Below are 18711 nucleotides of genomic sequence, written 5' to 3' on the forward strand. Positions count from 1 at the left end.
GTTTTCTCCGGAGATAAGTTTTGCTGATTTAAATGCCAGTGACTGTATCCAGGACAAGGCGACATCAGCTGAGAGCTTGCACAAGGCGCCTCAAGAAATACTTCTATTTCCTTATCACTTCTTAAGTATTTTTTCTTACAAGTGCAGAATGCTATGGCTGCGTATAATCGACAATAGAATACGCCGTTCCCGACCTATCTCTTGTCCACTTCCTTCAGAATAGAGCTTAACTAATTTGCACGCAGCCGCTATAAAGGTTTGAACACCTCGTGAACTTTAAACCTTTTTTTTAATCTACGCTCTGTGAAAAAATTCGCCCAAAGGCAAATGGTTTTGCTCCCGCGTCTGTTGCGCGCACGCGATCCCGAGGAATCAATGCTAGATGAGCAGCGAAAGTAAAGGAAAGCTGTAAGGGAGCCCTCTTGCAGTGGCGTACTCTGTGGGCTGCAGCTTGTAATGAAGGCCTGGAGAATTTCGATTAAATACCCAACCACCCGTACGCTTCCTCTTCTCATCGACGAAAAGAAGTGCTACGCTGACGAAATCTGGGCGCACTAGTTGGACCCCCATTATCCGGACGCAACACGATTCGGGCGTAATTGGCCGTGGTACCCGCCGCCAGCGAGTGATGCTAACTCGATTAAGGGCGCTGTTCGCTGCGGCCTCTGGCCGTGATCATTTAGTGTGAGCCTCGCCTGATTGCTCTCTGATCTCGAATGCTAGCCTGATCTTGCAGTTTGGTATGTTGCGCTGCTCTCTCCACTTCCTGCATTTTTGGTTCGAAGAAAGTGGACTTGTAACGACAAAGTACTGTGAACGAAAAGATGCAGCCTGTAGCTATTAGACGTCAAATGCGTTAGTCTCATTTTCTTTTTGCTAAGCGCCATCTAGATTACTACCTTAAACACACGCATGCGCACATAGTTTACCTGTGAAAATACGAACAAAGCTGGATTGGTCTACCCTGGGCATACGATGGCAAAGATTGTCTCGCTATGCTCAATTTATAGCACTACGCGTGTGTATGAAATATTATACTGTTTTCACTATTCAAAATTTAATTTGCAAATACATGTATTTGATCCAGGAGCATCATGTTTCTGTGAAACAGTTCTCGACGTGGTACCTGATCTAAGGCTACCCCGTAAACCGCTACAGCAAATGAGATACAATTCCTCTGCAGCTGCCCTCTGTTGGCATCTATCAAGGATATGTTTTTGCTAATAGATTCCATCATTTTTTTTCAAGAAGCCAAGGTAGTGAGATTTGAACAGCTGGCGGGCACTGCGAAAGCAGACGATGGCCACCGCGAAAACCAACGCCCACGTTAAACTGTCCGCCATCAATCTGTTGCTTTGCAGTGGAGGTCGTTGCTAGCATTCGTTTCGAAGAAAGCTGTACCCAACGGGCCTATATTTTATCCCAGCGACAGCTTACTGCCTTCGTCTCTAATAGCCTCGTTGTGGTGCCACCGAAGCTTGTGAAGAGTATAGTCTATTTAATGAAGAGCACGCTTGTTAATACCATTTCGATGCAGGCAAAGAATATGCTCTACCTCCGGTGCTTGGGTGATAGTTTTCATTTTCCGCGTGCTGGTGTCTGGTAGGATACAGGCAGAAAAATAAGGCAGGGGGGTCATTCAAAAAAAGGGAGGCAGCAGAAGTGAGTAATGACCCGAAAGAGCTTTGGGTGGCCTCTTTCTACAAAAAGCGTAGATTCATCGGGTTTCTTTTACACTATAGCGTAAGGAGTACGTCGGGATGAAAGTCTGCGTCTCCCACTGCCGCCGTAAGCGTCAATAAAAGAATCCCAGAATCCCAAAAACCACAATTTAGAAAAAGAAAATAGCCGGGTAAGAATCTAGACCTTCTTCGAGTCAGGCGGGCACACAACACCTAGGCAATGAATGGCCGTAAGTTAAAGCGTGTTAAACAGGCACCTAATGAATGCGTTGTGGTGTGTGTGTCAATAACGTGTGTTTTGAATCCCTGCTCATCTTATTATAATTAAAAAAACAAATATTCTTATGCAAATTAGGCGGCAGATATGGCGCGTACTAGTGAGGCGGTTTTATGGTTCTTCACTGTACTAAAACAAATTGGGTGTACGTGTATGAGTAGGCAGTGGGGTACTTTGTGGTGCATGTAACCGAGATAATGAAATGTGGGTGGTGAGTGGCAATGGATAATTCTGATTGGTGACTGGTAATATGTAATGTGATTGCTAGTGTGATTGTAATCGATGACTATGACCAGTAATGTAATTTTGGATTGCTTTCGGTGTGAAGTGACAAAGACACGAAATCGAAGGAGGAAAAAGATGGAGAAGGAGCTAACACGTGTACTCTTGAGGCGATGTGTAAGCGTCGGTCTATTTTTTTTGCTTTTTGTTCACCCTTTTCTTATTACCTGCACTACTTTCATCTTACTGGTGGCGACTCAGCGAATGAGGGCGCGTTTAACTAGCTGCTGTGGGGGCCGGCACATGTGCAGCTGCGTTTGTACCTCATATCCGAACCCAAAGGCGTCCTCAGAAAAATAGCACCCATCTGTCTAGTCTTTGAGTGGTATGAAGCAAGTACCGATTCGCAGATGCTCTCTGTTGAAACGAAGGCAGCTTAAAATGGGAACAGCTTTAGGAGTGCCTGGCAATACGGTCGAAACAACGAGGGAACTTTACAGCACTATGAACTTTACTGCAACGTTTTGTTCTGAGAGTACGCTTCTGCACGCACTAAAGCGGTTTCTCATTCATAAATTTTTTCGGCATAGCGTTATCAGTGGTGTAGTACATCAGAATACAGCTAAGATGTGCTAACAAGCAAGCTGCTTAACTAATATTGAATAGCTAACTTTTTAACTGTTACTCCTTGACTCTATACTGAGAAGCGTGTTGCCCAGCTTAAGTAATATCGACATACGTTTTTGAATTTCACAATATCATTTACTCTCTGCGCTGTGGCCCAACAAATCTTGCCTATTTCGACTAGTTACGTGCATTGGATTGGTTCCTTTGCCTGCGGACTTCTGAAAACCGCACGTATTTTGGTGCGATTTTGTCTTGGTGTGACTTGGTGAAGAAGAGTAAGATTGCGCGCATGTGAGATCGCACATCTCATGGCCAGAAAATCTCGTGGGAAAGTTTTTCTCTCTTTCGTTTTAACGTACGAAGACAATGAGGAACCTTCGTGTGCAAGTACTTAGCTCTTAACAACGCGACAGCATGAGGTGTGCCATTCAGAGCAGCACCCGGTGCACTAGCTGACGTTGCGGCGTGGAGAAAATCAAGATCGATGGAGAGGGTCCTGAATTCTCAACAACAATAATTCAAACACTCACAACAAGTGAAAAAAAAGGTTGAACCATTACTATAACCGCCGCCCCTTGGATCGTCCACCGGGCGCACCCCGTCGACCACTAAAGAATGTTTGTGAGCTTTCGTTATTCGGCGGCATGGTGTGTCTGACAGAAAAAGGAATAAAGGTTACTATTAAAGTTGAAATGAATAAAGAAAGTAAATAGGAAGTAATTTAAGAACAGTGTCCATGACTGTGAAGCGCTATGCAAAGGTGACATCAGGTCGCTGGAGGGACAAATTAACGCTATCTGGTCATGTCGTTAGACTTCAGGTTGTGTCCTCAGAATTCCTGTCTGGCTCGCTTTCACTTCAAGACATTTCGTCCTGCCATTACAACACAAGTAAATGAAGAAGTGCTCTACCGAGCAGCACATTCTCCTTTACGGCAAAAGAAAAAGCCTCACGTCGCATAGCAAAAACTAGACGTCTGGCTTTATTGTTCGATTGCATGCCGCGGTGGCTAAGTGGTTATTGCGCTCCGTTGCCTAACCGAAACTCACAGGCTTGATCCCCGCGGCAGCAGTAGAAATGTTTGGAGGAAAATTTTAGAGAGCTGTGTACTGTTCGTTGTCAGTGCACGTTAAAAGGGCCCCGAAACACATTTTCAGTGCATTCTTTTGCCTGTTGGTTGCATAGAACGAGTTATAGTGATGCTATTAGCATCGGTCGTACCGCATATACTGTGGTTTATATTTAAAGTAGCTCGCAACAACAAATTCGTGGCGCTGACGGTGTCATCATACAGTGGCGGTTTTTAGCAGCGTATATGACATCACTTAGTGGGCGCTTGATGATTGGACAAAAAGTAAATATACTGCAAATTGCGTTAATAACTAGAGTTATGTTTTGTCAAGTTTTTGTGTTTTATATTACGTTAACAAAACCAACTTGTTTGCCGTAGATAAAAGCATTGTAAATCAAGTAAAACAAAAATACACCACCAGAGGCTCTGGCTATACTTTTTGCATCGAAGGACCCTGCGCCTCTCTGTAAACATCCTACGACCTAGCACTAAACGCTTATGACTACTCTCAATGTATCTGAGAGCGGATTTGCGGAATGGAACCGATCGGGCAATCGCACTCTATAAGCTTTCGTTTCGGTCCCAGGGAAGGATCCGTTCGTTTCACATTTAGCAGGCAGTACTCATCGTCAGTTTCTGGAGGATCACCGGGCGGCGGTACCAGATGGCGCCACGTTCTCGTCAACAGCGCGCGCTCCTTGCTCGCCGTGACCAACCAGAGCGCTAGGAGCGACGGGCGATGGTTGGCGGTAAGCAGTAACGGTACGCGCTATGCTAAATGTGTCTGATATCTTGCGCAAACTGTCACACCGTCGCAGTATCTCGCGCTCGAGTTCAGATCCATAAGTAAGGGAACATTGATCGTGCGATCAATGTTCTCTCCTGCGCCGTCGACGTGGCGATGAAGCATAAACAAAGACAACATTTTCAAAGAACAACCTGAATTTTCAATCTGTGTTTAAATGAGCGCCATAACCACTGAGCCACCGTAGCGGCACGTACAGGAAAGTTCAATGTCCGCGTATTCTTTACGCATAAGCAAGGTTTTTATAATGTACATTCTTAAGAGCCACTTTTTTCTATGTTTTGTGTCCTGTGCTTATAGAATGGCGCCATTTTGGTTTATGTAAATGCTGTAGAGCGCCCTGCACATTGTCTTCTGTTATGAACAGCCCCACACTTTTGATTTGCATTTGTCGCGCTGGATAACAGTTGCAGAGCGCACTAGATCAGGTTTAAGCAAAAGCATTCAAAACGCAAAACAACACCGTTTCTTGAATTTCCAAGTCCAATCATTCTGCGTATTTATACTACTTGCTTTATTTGTTCCTCTTATAATCTCGAGGGCAAAACTGGTGACTACCGAATGGACCAAAAAATGTCCTTCAAGAAAAACGGTTTTACAGCAGCATAACAATGAGCCACTTGAGGCAACATTTGGAGTGATGCGCCTCCCTATCGACAGGAATTTAAAGTGTGGTGTTCTAGAAAGGAATGCGTATTTAGTATTTTTCTGCTCTCCAATAGTCACTGTCAGAAAAATTGTCTCGTGTTTTAAATTCACTCGTGCAGGCCCTCAGGCGCCACAAGGATTACATTAAGAATGAAAAAAAACTAGGAAAGGCTGAGCACAACTTGTATCTTTAATAATGCTCGGCATGAGCAGTCAGCACTGTTTATGTATAAAGGGCTTCGCTAAATTAATGTAGCCTTCAACACGGTGGAAATCGTCTGAAAGCGTCGCAAGTTGACACAGAAAAGGTTTGAAGCAATCTAGGTAGAAAAACGTGCCTATTGATATGCAAACGAAACACTGTATTTGTGGTCTTAACCCATTATATTTAGCTGCCTTTGCTTCTCATTGCAGGTCAGCGCGTCTTTATATTGCTAAATCTTCGCTAGAAGGGCAGGACTACTCTATCTCGTTACCATCCTTGGAATCTTCGCCAAGAGCAATATCGCTTACAATGTACAAACCACTGAAAGCATGCGCATCTCTGAAAACTCTATAAAAAGTTTGTATTTAGTATCTTCGATCCCCTTTGCATCGGTATGTTTTTGTATGTCAGCAAGTTGCACGATTTTATACGACCCACATTTTTTTAAACGAAGACAGTCTTGAACGCTTCACTCACATTTTTCCACAGAACTGCCTGTAGTAGCTGTACTCGACTTTTGAAGATTCAGAGAGAATATGTGTTTTAACTGTTTCGCGAAGAAAACAAAGCAACTTTATTTTCATTGAACCTGATGTATTCAGGAGCCCAGAATCGGGACGCAACTGTTTTGTTAGCGTTCAGAGGACTCCAACTTATGCCTCCCTTCTTGTGATTTTGTCACGCAATTAAAATAATGGTCTAATTCAAGTTTTTTTATGTGCTCGACGCATCAAAAATATTCTATGGTTACCACGAATGATTACAGTTGCAAGTACACCGCCCACGAAAAAGCCTGACCACAAAAGCTGCCCTGAAAGTACTTACGGTGAACAATCCCAGAGCAAAACGACATACACCCAGAGATAGCACCGACTCGCGGTAAAGAAATATAATGCACAGATATATCGGATGTCTCAGTGAAAACTTTCAAAAATGTTTTGAAATAAGCTTTTTGGTGTAAAATATGGCTTTTGCGGCATACTATTACCAGTGTTGGTGGAAACCAGAAAAACGGTGAATCGTTTTAAGTAGTAAGGTGTTTAACTAATTTTAATAATAAACTTTTTAACTAGTACTGTTAGGAGCCTAGTTGCAATTAAAGGTTTTTTGCTGGTTGTTGGTAATAGTCATATCAATGTTTAGATTTTCGAAAACGCGAACATCTTTGGCACTGTGGCTCGGCAATATTTGCTTGCACCGTGTGAAAATGCATGCGCTTTCGAAAGCATTAAGGCAAAGCAACCTCTCCAATGCACGTAACTGGTCGAAAAACCCAAATTTTATCGAGCCACAGCGCCAATGATAATCACGTTACCAAAATTCTAAAAACTGATCTTGTGAGACTGTGGACGAAGCGAGTTTTTATTGCCACTCACAAGTATTGCGGCCACTCCTCCGAAGACGAAGATACGTGATGATGATGAATATTTACAGATGAAGACGAAGGTCGCGCACTGTGCTTACAACTTCTTCTCCCTTGGACGAAAGCGACTGGCCCAGGCGCACGTTAGAGCGAAGTAGGGCGACGGGCTTCAAGCGCAAAACGCGGACTATTCCTGCACCTCGGCAACGATGGTCATTTACAGGATGGGAAGGGGCAACGCGATAATTCGAAGGGGCCGTATTTTCGCGTACAGTGTACGGACCAATATAACTGCTGAGCAATTTTTCGCACAAGCCGGGAGTGCGCATTGGAATCCACAGCAACGCCTCGTCCCCAGAAAAAAAAACACACTGCATTGGGTTTGAAATCATAGGTGCTTTTCCGGAGGCTTGGCAGGTGTCAGTGTTTAGGAAGGCAATGGTGCGGCAGTAGGCGAGACGGGAAGTAAATTCGTCATAAGAGAGTCCGGGAGAGCTGGTGGGGGCAGAGAAGAAAGATGCTTCAGAGTGAAGGTAGGTGGGCGACCGTGCACAAGAAAAAACGAGAAGGCAGTATTGTAGGTAAAGGTGACAAAAGGGAGCATGGCGTCCCAGTTGGTGTGGTCTAGGTGGATATACGTGGACAGCATATCTGACAGGGTGACAAAGGACAGGGAGATTCGTGATGATTTTTGAATATTTACAGATGAAGACGAAGGTCACGCACTGAGATTATAATATGTCTATTACTGACGATCGGCTGCAAATCTCTCAGTCCAACTAGATGCCTAACTCTATTAGTTAAAAAGTTAATGATTAAAAATTAGTTAACCAACTTTCTACGTAAGACGATTCACCATTTTAATGGCCTCGGCCAAATGTGGTAATACTATACCGCGAAAGCCGTATTTTTACCCCAAAAAGCCTACTTTTGAAAATTTTTTGAAGTGTTCGCTGAAACACCCGGCATATCCAAAATTGGTGTCGAGTTCTAACTCCATTCGTACCTGCCTCGTATTTTCGCGATGTCGGTTTATAGAAAGCTATTGCCATGATTTAAAATTCAATCTTCATCAGAAGGAGAGTTATTGTAGTTTCTTCCAAGTGTCGGCTCAATTTGGTCAAAGTACTCTTTGTATTTAATTACGTATTGCTGCTGATGGTTTTTGATCGCATTTCCAGCTATATGATGACGTCAATGAACCTCGAGCCGTATGAGCGCAATGGGCAATCCGTAGATGCGCAATTGAAAAACTGATTGCCTTGATTTGAGCTTCAAAAATCTATATTTTGTCACAGTATTGAGGCGAGGCGGCTTGGCAGCCTCAGCTTCAAAAAAAAAAAAAAGACAGCGTAGCATGATGCAACTGAGGACTGCTATTTTCACGATGTAGGTTTATCCAAAAGGGCGTTGAGTAACGAGAAACATCTATTTAAAAAAATACATCCTAAGGCTTTAGAAATAACTTCCTGCTGTGTGCTACATAGGATTTTTCAATTCAAGCGAAACAACAGTATGTCAGAGATCTTATCCAACGCAATGCAAGAGAATGCCGCCGCGTTGGCTCAGTGGCTATGGTTCAGGGCAGCTGAGCCGAAAGAGGCGGGTTCAGTATGAGCCGCCCGGTTGCATTTATATGGAGGCGAAATGCTAGAGGCCTACGTTTTGTGCGATGCCAGTGCGCGTTAAGAACCACAGTCCTCCGCAGCCCTCCACTGCGGCGTCTCTCAAAGCATGAGTCGCTCTTGGAACGTTAAACCCCTTCAAATGAAATAAAGCAGTGCAAGGAAACGTCGCTCTTGAAGAGAAAAAGAATGGTAATGAAAAAAAAAATTGGCAGTGTTCTAACGTAGTTAAACCGAGTAGACTTGGGAAAGCAGGTGTTCATTATTCAGTTAGAGTGGGCACTTAACCAGCGCCTTGAAGGTTGGCATGGTATATTTAGTGCGTTGATGCCCACATAAGTGGAATTGGTCATCCACTACTGAACGTTGATAGATGGCAGCGAAGTACCAGCGCAGTGACGCAGCAGCAGTTAAGCGATGCACCCCTGCACTGACAGGTGGCTGTTCCTGTCAGAGCCACCCGTAGTGATTGTGCGACCCATGATGCTCTTATTCCCGATCAACCTCTCGCTCAGCTTCGGCGATACTCCTCCAGATTTCGCCCAGCTTACCCGAGTTACTGCCGGAGCTTAACCGAGTTGCCTCAATAAGATACAATCCGAATAAGTTCCGGTATAGCAACTCGAAAGCTGAACAGCGGCACAAAACCGTACACGTAAGTTCGATTACAAGATTCTTGGTCAGTGTTAGTGAGCATTTAAGTGCTTTTGCATCGCAGCTAGCGAGAATCCCACTCGTCCCTGTAATCTGCGGCTACTGCAAGATGCAGCCGCCTCCTGTAATCTTTGCCCAAGGCACCCGCCCAGAACACAGCCTCCCACCAATTATCATGACCGGCCGTTACAGGAAGGCCTGGAACCGCCAACGCTCTCGGGGACCGGAGTTGTAACATGGGAGAGGAGACTCCATATAGCCGGTGCGACTCGGAATACGGACGAGACCCATATAGGCAGAGAAACCTCTTTCCATCGGACATTTGGCGAGATCAGTATGAAGGCCGGGTAGCCTGCAGGTACACCGGGAAACCATCTCACGGCTCCGTTCAAGTAATGGTTCTCGGTGGGGTTGTAACGACACCGCGGAGATATTGGCCGTAGCATTACAGGGCCTTCTGGAAGACAGGGGATAGCATTCGAGCCGCGCAGCACAGATCACGGAGTTTACTTAAGGAAATGCCCTGGCTCTATTGCGCTATTCGCCGTGCGTTGCTGGGTTGGCTAAGCGCTGTAAGCTTGTTCCGCTTCCTGGTTGCAACAAACTTGTCCCAATTCAGCGCTGAGGGGCGCAATATGCCTAATTAAATTGAGCAAGATTTTTCAGTTCGCGGTGCAATGGACATAGCCAGCATGGTCTGGCAGCTCGTTATGCCTTGTCCAGCTTCCGCGTGTCACCTTTCGCACGCAAAAAATACGGATGGAGCTCCCTTTAGTTTGCTGGTCTCTTCCCGGGGAATTTGTCTTTGATCTTTGAGAAAGTGGCAGTGGTAAAGTACCTTCGGGAATCGTAGGCATTAGAGACCATATTAATTTAAGTGTTTTAACGCAGTGCCGTGCGAGCGGATCTTCATTGAGTTCCGGCAAACTATTTTTCTTTTCTCTGTGGTTATCGATCTATACGATACTCAAATTGTTTGCTTCATTTTTAGTCTTTTTATTACATTAATTTGCTCATAATAAATTTTGCTCTTCGCATCTTATACCGATATTTTGTGCTGTGTTTAGCATAACTTTGGGCCAGCCATCGTCGGCTGCTCATTTTAGTGCACCGGATGGTCATGTTATCTGCTTTCAGCATGCGTGATGGGTGCAGTGATATTCAAATGCAATTGTTAAAGGGCGTACAGAAAAGAAAGCGCACAGCCCCAAAAAGACGATGTTCATGAAAAGTCTCTAAGTTGATGGCCTTACAGAAGCAGACGCCTACTTGCTGTCACACTCATTATGGAACATGCACGTACGAGAAGCAGATTCAAGAACTCATATTGATCAGTTACCCATGCTATGGACGGTCATTGATTTATTCTACTAAATACTTTTGCCGAAGGGAGCCACAGACAACTAGGTATTCTTACTGAGCGATCATGTGATAATCTTCGTGTAAACCACCATGAATGATGCTCAAAATTAAGTTATATCGATTTCTTAAACAAGGCCCCGAGGAGTACAGCCTTTATCTAAAGTAAACAGCCCAATGGGTTCTCTTCTAAGCCGCCTAGCGGGGCTTCCTGGTAAGTTTGGCAATCATAAGCTTCCAATATATATATATATATATATATATATATATATATATATATATATATATATATATATATATATATATATATATATATATATATATATATATATATATATATATATATATATATATATATATATATATATATATATCCAGGCTATTCACAGTTTCTAAAAAGCTCAAAAGTAAGTTTTAGTTACCTGAGTTCTCATACTTGTCTAATTAACCATCTCCTGTGCCAGCTGCAGCCCCAGTAATCCCGCAAACTTCTTTAACTCATCCCCTTACCTAACTTTCTGGCGCTTTCTGCTACACTTTCATTATCTTGGTACCACTCAGTTACCTTTAACGACCGTCAGTTATCTTTCATTCAGATTATATGCCCTGACCAAGAACATTACTTCTCGATTTCGACTGGAATATCCTAAACCCAAGTTTGTTCTCTCACTCACTGTGCCTTCCTCCTCTTACTGGTCCTTACACCTATGGTTTTCCTTTTCGTAGCCCAATGCGTTGTCCTCAGTTTAAGCAAAACCCTTTTCGTGAGCTTCCACGTTTCTGCCCCATAGCTCAGAACTTGTATGTTACATCTGTTGCACACTTTTCTCTTGTGGGATATTGGTAAACTCCTATTCATGATCTGAGAAGACAGGCCAATATTCGTTCCACCACATTCTTATTCTTCTAGTTACTTCCCCTCAGGATACGAATCTCCGGTCACTACCTACCCTAAGCAGGGGTATTCCCGTAACACTTCCAGCGCATCGCTAACATTCGTAAACCGCTTTTCTCATTGCGAGACTGTTAAACATTACTTTGATTTTCTGCATAAAATATTTAAACCCATCGTTTTGCTCAGCCTATCTAAGTCATTGTTCATGCTTTGCAGTTCATCTTCTGAATAACTTAGCAAGGCAATCTTACCAGGTAATCATATATTCTCTAACTATTCTGCATTAATAAAGCTATTCTGCACCAAGTGAATATTATGTCTTTGTCTGCCTTCCGGAAAAGCTTTATTCCGCAATATGGGCTAGAGTGATGCCAAGTGTCTGCGTGTACTGTGCCACTCTGTGTTATAGCCTCACTGTGTTTTGCTACCAATTATTGCTACCAATTACTAGGTATCAGTTTTGGTCAAATTTGTACTTTATTAGCGCACTTGTATTCACTTTTTAGCAGTGATTTGTTTTTGCATCGTGCCAACTGCTGACTTGTAAGGGTGGTGAGGCTCGTCAAGCAGTGTATCATTCACTGCTTTTTCTCACCATCCCCAGTTTGTATGTACAAACTGGAATAAAAGATTTATTTATTTGTTTATTTATTTTTATTTATTTATTTATTTATTTATTTATTTATTTATCGATTGATATACACCTTTTTTCCGTAGTGACTGTATGACTGCTCAGGTTACTAATAAGTCACATGCTTTCTCTTAATCTCTTAAGGCTATATATAAGAAGTGCTTATATTCTGCGCCTTTTCCTGTTACCTGACTGAAAGTGCGAATAGCCTTTGTTGTCGAGTACCCTTAACGAGAGCCAGCCTGATCATTTGGCTGATTGAAATCTAAGTGGTCCTCATTCTCGTAGCGATTCTTATTAAATACTATGTAGGCAACGGAGAGTAAGCTAATCGGTCTGTAATAATTCAAATTTTCGACGTCCCTTTTCTAATGAATTACGATGATGTTAGCATTTTTCCAAGCTTTCGGTACTTTTATTTTAAGGCATTACGTATACTGGGTGGCTGTTTTTTTAAAAAATTCTCCCCACCATCCTTCAACAGATCTGCTGTTACCTGCGCCTTACCAGCTGCTTTCCCCCTTTCTATTGCTCCTACGGCTTATTTAATTCTCTTTTCTTTATTGGCAGGATGTCCCACTGTTCTGCGCTAAGGCCTCTATAATTTATGTCTTGATTTTATTGGCTACAGTAGAGATTTGTGTCGAACTCTTCAGCTATGTTAACTATCTTATCCATATTGCTAATAACACTGCCCTCTTCGCCGCTTAACGCGTTTTGTCTTTATCTGATTTTTTAATATGTCTATTGTCTTCACCGCTTTAGGCTACCTCATTTCTGTACAGAATTTTCGGTTCTCTCCCTATTAAACTTCTATATGTTGGTTAACTTGATCTTTTTGATTAATTTTGATAGCTCTGCCTGTTCTATTCTCTCTGCGGGGCTAGAAGCTAGCTTACTTTGGCGCCTCTTAATCAGATCTGTCTTCTCCTGTGCGAGCTTGCATTATCCTACGTAGCCGTCCTGTCGCCTACTTTAATTGGACATTCCGTAATGCTAGCTGCGAGATTATCATTAATTGCATGAACATTAAAGCCGTCTAGCTCAGTTAAGGCGAAAAATCTTTTCTGCAGCGAGATCATCACTTCCTCTGCTTTCCGTCTACTGCTAACAAAGTGATGGGCTTCCGCTTGATTGCAATTTCCAGTTCTTTCTTCAAATCTATACTCATTGCAGACCTTTCTATCCTGTGGTAATGAAAACGCACCTATCTGAGGACCTACACCTCCTAAACTGTGCCAGACGTTGCATTTTTTTTAGTTTTTTAGCGTTATCTGTCGTGTAGCGATCGCAAGCAATTTAGCATATTCGAAAATTAGCGTTACAAGAATTTATATGCCCTCAGTCTTACGGCACTAGACAACCTCCCATCTAAACATAAGAAATCCTAATTTTTTGCGGGCAGAACAACATATATTATCGATGTGTTTAGTCCATTTGAGCCGTGACGTTACTGTGACACCCAGATACTTTTTTTTTATTTTATTTTATTTATTGATACTGCGATCTTTTACAAGACCTTCGCAGGGGTGGGCACACAATACATAAATTCTGGAAACAACAAAAACGACCTCAGGAACAAGCAAACAATCAAGAACAATTGATCAACAATTTAAGATCAAGAAAACAATGAAACAAAGAAATGTAGCGGTACGACATTATAAAAAAAGTTAAAGGTGGCTTTCAAACCTTTTCAGTGAAGTTTGGGTTACTGCATCATTAGTTAGATTATTCCAGTCTGTAATCGTTCTGGGGAAAAAAGAGTACTTAAAGGTGTTATTTCGTGCGTTTAATGGTGTTACTGTAAAATCATGGCGTTGTCTTGTGTTGTACCCTGAGGAGAACGATATAATATTGGATGTGTCAATATTGTACGGACCTTTGATTAACTGAAATAAAAATTTTAGACGACAGATGCGATTTCTATGAGAGACTGGAAGCAAACCACTTTGATTAAGAAGTGCAGTGATAGATGTGCGGTTATATGAATTGTAAATAAACCGTGCTGCTTTCTTTCGGACTCTGTCTAATTTAGCAATGTTAGATTTAGTGAAAGGATCCCAGATTATGACGGCATATTCTAACATAGGGCGAATAATAGTGTTATACGAAAGTGAACGTACACTGGGGGGGCCGAGCTTCAGAGCACGTCGGAGGAAAAATAGTTTGCGTAGGGCATTAGCTGTAACGTTGTCAATGTGCTCTGTCCAGGAGAGGTTATTGCAGATCCGCAGACCTAGGTATTTGTAAGTATTCACTTGAGAGAGAACTTTGTTTTTAGCAGTATAGTTAAACAAAAGAGGCTTCTTTTTCTGGGTTATACGCATGAACACTGTTTTATCATAATTAACGCACATTTGCCATTGGTCACACCATGTTATTATCTTAGTGAAATCGTTATTTAACCGTACTTGGTCCTCAGTAGTAGTAATCTTTTCATATAACACACAATCGTCAGCATATAATCTAACAGAAACTGAGATGTTATCGACAATGTCATTAATAAAAATTAAGAAGAGGAGTGGCCCAAGAACAGATCCTTGGGGAACGCCGGAATCAACAGGAACTGGAGGGGAAGGGGAATTATTTACTACTACAAACTGACGACGGTTTCTTAAGTAGGCTGTAATCCATGCAAGTAATTTGTCATTTTTTAGTACATTACCTAATTTGTGAAGAAGTTTGTTATGCGAAACTTTATCAAATGCTTTTTTAAAGTCCATAAATATAGCGTCAGTCTGCTTTCCTTCATTTATTGCCTGCGCAAAATCATGTATAGTTTGTACTAGCTGAGTGGCAGTGGAAAATCCTCGCATTAGTTAGAAAATTGTTTTGTTCAAGAAAATCTGCTATATGTTTATGAATGATGTGTTCCAAGACCTTGCATGCTGTAGATGTTAACGATATCGGACGGTAATTCTGAATAGATGCTTTGTCTCCAGTTTTGTGAATTGGTTTGATTCTTGCCGTTCTCCAGTCATCCGGTAATGATCCTTCATTTAGTGATTTGTTAAATAAGATGCATAAGTACTTTGCACACCATTCTGCATAACGCTTCAGGAATGCGTTGGGAATGTCATCTGGTCCGGGAGATTTTTTTACATCAAGCTTCAATAATAAATTGAGAACACCTGCCTCGGAAATCACAACATCAGGAATTGAAGGCAAATTCACAGAATAGCAGGGAAGAGAGCTGTCATCCTGCGTAAACACCGATTTGAAGTAGTCATTGAAAGCCGTGGACACCAAAGCATCATCACGCTCACATATTCCATTTACTTTGAAAGTATCATGAGATCGTGAAGCTGGAGTTATCTGCCTCCAGAATTTCTCAGGGCATGTTTTAATGAAGGTAGGTAGCTGAGTAGAAAAGTACTTTTCCTTGTCATGGGCAATAAGCTGTTTCAGTTTTTCTGTTTGTTCATCAATGATCGTTTGGGAATAGTTTCCTGCTTTTAACCTTTTTATCATTCTTTTTAGCTTTCGTTGTGAGCGTAATGTCTCTCGTGTTATCCAAGGGTTACATTTTGGGGACTTTTTTGCAATTTTTGGAACGAAGCGTTCAATACACTGAAAGACAACACTTTTGAAAAATAGCCATAAGTCATTCACATTTCCATTAAAATTCATAAAGCGGTCATAATGAAAGTCGAGCATATCAAGAATAGATTCATCATGTGCACGAGAAAAATTAGGAAAGAAACCGACAGCTATGATTGCATTGTTCCCTATGTTATATGTAAAATACGTTCCATTGTCGTTTTACTGGTGCAGAAAGAACCTGTTTTTTGAAGGTAAACCATTTCGCATTCATTGCATCATTTTGCAAATAGTTGAAGATTTGCGTTCAAAGTATGCTGGTCAGACACAGATTTAATAGAATAAAATATAATATAATTATCCGCAGACAGAGCGTTCGAGAGCTTCTGCGATGTCATTCATATGAATTTTGATCAGTACTGGACCCAAATTGATCCCTGAGGCGCACCTGAGTTAAACCTGTAAGAATCAAGAGTTGGCTCCATTGATGTCGAGAGACTGCTTTTGTTCTAATAAATATGATGTGACCCAACTCATAGATTGATGCGGAATGCCAATTAACTTCATTTTTGTTAGTAGTTTCCGATGAGGGACTCTATAAATAGCTTTGGAATCATCTCAAAACATCATGTCGATCTAACCACCTAACCAAGCGCTTTGGCAAGCTCATCTAAATGACCTTTAGCTCTGTTGTAGTGGAGAATACTCGACGGAAGCCGTGTTGCGCTTGAGTCATTATTACTGGCTGGCATAAATAATTGTTGAGATATTTGGTTAGTACTTGTTCTAGCACTTTGCAGGAGGTGGAAATCAGTGAAATAGGGCGGTAATAATCAACCTGCACTCGGCTGTTACTGTTGGTACTATAACTGTTTCAAGAGACTAATTAAATATTATTATCAAAAACTTTGTAGTATTCAAACGTAAATTTTTAGAAAGGTAGGAAGATTATTATTTGGGCCTTGGGATTTACTGGGGTCTAGCCGCAGACGCAGTTCTACTAATCCTTCAAATAGAATAGCAACCCTTCTTTCGAAACCCTTCAGAGAATAATCATTAAACGTCGTATTAGGTTTAGCAAACACGCTTTGGAGCAAATATTAAAAGCATCAGCTATCTTTCTTTTTTATCTGGAACAAAGTTGTGCAGGCAGAAGTAGCAGAGGGTCATAAACCTTACCCCAAGTGGATAACATCACCACTATCGAATGATTGCAATGAATCTTATAAAATAAGAAGGAATGCTAGGGGGATCCGATAAAGCAAAATTTTTTGCCGTTACGATCCTGGAAGCAATCCTCAATGATCGACATAGAAGTTAGTAACGAAAAATACTAATATAGGCTCTGAGGTTCCATCATGCACTTCAGTAATATAGTTTGTTATGCCATTTGGTCAAAAGATTATGTCTAACACTGAAGCTGTTGATTCTATCACACGAGTGGGGAGTAGAACTACCTGCTTAAGAATATAGGCTAACAGCATGTCCCGAAGAGTGTCTTTAATTGGCACTTCATGTGTGCCTGAAGTCAGCAGTTCCCAGTAAACATTTGGAAGATTAAAATGAGCTGCTATTTTCATGCTGCGTACTCGGTATTTACCAGCTGATCATACACTTTTCACACAAAGTCATGGTGAACTCCGGGTGCTCGATAGGCACCAACGATAACAATATGATCACCACAAAATAGAATTTGACAAAACAAACTTTCATGGTCCATGTCAGTGGGAGGCAGAGGATGAGATGATAGTCCATACTTAACAATAATTACAACTCCGCCGCCACTCTATAAGCGATCCTTAAGCTAGCCAGTGTAAGAATGTGGGAAAATACAAATGTCAAGCACATGAGTCTTCAGCCAAGTTTCAGAGATAACCACCTCATGAAGATCGAAGAAAGTAAAACTTGCTCAAGACTTCCTGCTTGTTGCACACACATCGTGCATTGAAACAAATAAGGCCAATATCTTTCTGCTCAGTCAATAACCCGTTATTATCAAGGCGTCATGGCTCTTCCAGCTGCTTCGTGCTACGCAACAGCACCCTGCAGTTCTTTTCAACAGCAGGGTGCTGTCTACGTCCGTGTTTACATCCCTAATAACCGTCTATATCAGTGTTTTATTTTCATATTGTACCTTATGCGCATATAAACTTACTTTAGACTGCCTTGTACATAATCAACGATATAATAGAGAAATCTACGCTGTCAAAGGTAACAGGTGCCGCGAGCCACCACACATTCTGTTTGATTTAGAAATGGGCTCTTATGCAAAGCATCGTGCAAGCGAACTTTTCCGGCTAATTTCAGGCAAGTAAAAAAATAATCAGCTAGCATCGGCACAACCAGACGTAGCACAAAATATGGGCAATCAAGTGCAGCCGGCGCGTAGAATATTCATCCATGGCCGACCATCGGTGGCGATGTGCGGCGGGAACTGATAGGGTGCTTCGGGCGTAGAATGGAAACGGAGGGGAGGGGGTGGGGGGCGTGGGGGGTGGGGGGGGTGGGGGAGGGTTCGTCATTTTTGGCAGCAACACCTGTGCGGGAAATGACGAGTGAACAACTGTCGCGAAGATTGGACCTCCATGCTTATATTTGAAAAATAAAGATCCCTCGTAAGTTAATAGCTAAGTGGTTACAATAGGGATGGCTCCAGCTGATTCCCTCTTTTCTACTGCGCGTTCTATTTTTCGTTGAGGATTTTTATATGCGGTCGTAGGCGGCAGAAAAAAAAATATCTCAGTTGGGTGGGAACATCGATAGCGCATTACTGGTAGTGTTCGACGGCAACGACGCCTGAAGGCACAATGATAAAAAAGATGTGCCTAGCAATGGTTCTTTTTTTAGAGGCGAAAAAGCAGCAAAAGAAAAGAATGTTGAATGGCACACTCAAGTGGTTTGCGCTTTGATCTCGTGGTTCAGAATTGCTGCTTTCGCATGTCCTTCGGCCGTCATTTTTAGGCGTGAAGTATTTACGAAACAGCGGTTCCTAAGTGAAAAAGTGTGGAAACGAACAATACAAGCGCTGCTAGGCACTGTGGCCCGTAGAGAATTCCGGAACAGTGAAATACTCGTAACTTTATAAACACTCGAGTACACTTGAGAA

Source organism: Amblyomma americanum, chromosome 6 (assembly GCF_052857255.1).
Source record: "Amblyomma americanum isolate KBUSLIRL-KWMA chromosome 6, ASM5285725v1, whole genome shotgun sequence".
Classification (NCBI taxonomy): Eukaryota; Metazoa; Arthropoda; class Arachnida; order Ixodida; family Ixodidae; genus Amblyomma; species Amblyomma americanum.